The sequence below is a fragment of the Tachypleus tridentatus genome, chromosome 6 (genome assembly GCF_004210375.1).
Source record: "Tachypleus tridentatus isolate NWPU-2018 chromosome 6, ASM421037v1, whole genome shotgun sequence".
In the NCBI taxonomy this organism is placed as follows: Eukaryota; Metazoa; Arthropoda; class Merostomata; order Xiphosura; family Limulidae; genus Tachypleus; species Tachypleus tridentatus.
The window spans coordinates 101,690,725-101,692,376 of record NC_134830.1 but is presented as its reverse complement, the minus strand read 5'-3'; the positions used below and the strand labels follow the sequence as shown (position 1 = coordinate 101,692,376).

At 36.0% G+C, this 1,652-nt stretch overlaps 1 non-coding gene across 1 annotated transcript; it reads right to left on the bottom strand.

Annotated features, from left to right (window-relative positions):
• Positions 1-276: 276 nt before the first annotated feature.
• LOC143254663 (U6 spliceosomal RNA) lies at positions 277-383 on the bottom strand. The gene has a single exon (XR_013030315.1). It is a non-coding gene; the product is annotated as a U6 spliceosomal RNA (small nuclear RNA).
• Between the last annotated feature and the right edge of the window lie 1,269 nt (positions 384-1,652).

Genomic DNA, 1,652 nt, shown 5'->3' with positions numbered 1-1,652 from the left:
TGTTTGTTTTTTGAATTTCGCACAAAACAACTCGAGGGCTATCTGTGCTAGCCGTCCCTAATTTAGCAGTGTAAGACTAGAGGGAAGGCAACTAGTCATCACCACCCACTGCCAACGCTTGGGCTACTCTTTTACCAACGAATAGTGGGATTGACCGTCACATTATAACGCCCCCACGGCTGAAAGGGCGAGCATGTTTGGCGCGACGGGGATGCGAACCCGCGACCCACAGATTACGAGTCGCACGCCTTAACACGCTTGGCCATGCCGGGCCTAAAAAATGTGGAGCGCTTCACGATTTTGCATGTCATCCTTGCGCAGGGGCCATGATAATCTTCTCTGTATCGTTCCAATTTTAGTATATGTACTGCCGAAGCAAGTACAATTTTAGAAGTATCAACGATATACTATATGTAGAGTATCTTGAATAAGGAAGAGCCAATACATGAATATGGCTGTAAACTGTGGTAAATGTCAGCAGGATTTAGTGGCTAATAAAAAGGATTAATTTAAATACACGCAAGACGTTCTTGGGATTGGAGCAGGGCATTTGAGGGATGGTAAAGAAAGGTTTATATATGATGATTATGAGATAGCTGAATCATTTAGTTATACAGTTTTATAATTTTTACTGATGAAGATTTAAGCAACATTCTTTATTCTGAAGAGTTATTAGATGAAAACAAATTCTGACATGATTATCATATTAGTTCTGAGGTTGTTAAAAACAATTGGGTCATATAATGTTTTCCCAACAGTTCTGAAGGAAGTTAAAAACTGGGTATCTGAACCACTTGCTGTAATTTATTGAATATTGGATAGGTACTAGAATATTGGAAGTTGGATAATGTTACTCCTCACTTCAATGGAGGGGATAAAACCTGCCCAATATTTATATGCCTATTAATTTTATATTAGCAGTTGGAAAAGTTTTTGAAAGTCTGATAAAAGATGCATTTCAACCTTTTTTTTTAATTTATATGCAAAAACGGCTCGTTTGGGTTGAGAAAATATTTTACATAGAAGAGCGAACAACGTTTCGACCTTCTTCGGTCATCGTCAGGTTCACAAAACGTTGTTCGCTCTTCTATGTAAAATATTTTCTCAACCCAAACGATCCGTTTTTGCATATAAATTTCTCAACAAGTGGGTTTCTCGACATCACTGATTAGCATTTCAACCTTATTTAATTAAATTTAAGGGTTTGTTGGATAATCAGCACAGTTTCACTAGAAGAAAATCTTGTTTTTCTAACCCAATAAGAATGTTGCAAAATGTTAATGTTTTATGTATGATAGATGAAGATAGAAGTGTGAGTTTCATTTATATGGACTTTTAGAAAGCATTTGATAAAATATTATCTTAAATACTTGGTAAAAATAACCTCTGTAGGTGTGTTTCATTTTGATAAAAACTGTCTGGATGAACAAAAGCAGAAGGGTACCATAAAGACAGTTTTGGATTAACATTACAAGTGGGAGTACTTCAGGACTCAGTGTTAAGATTTTGTTGTCTCAATGACATGGATGAAGGTGTGGTCAATAAATTATTTAAATACACTGATGACATTAAGCTTATGGGTATCAATGACTCTGAAAAGAATACTGCTAAGCATTTGGGTTATTTGGTCAGTTAGGCAAAGAAATGTTTTT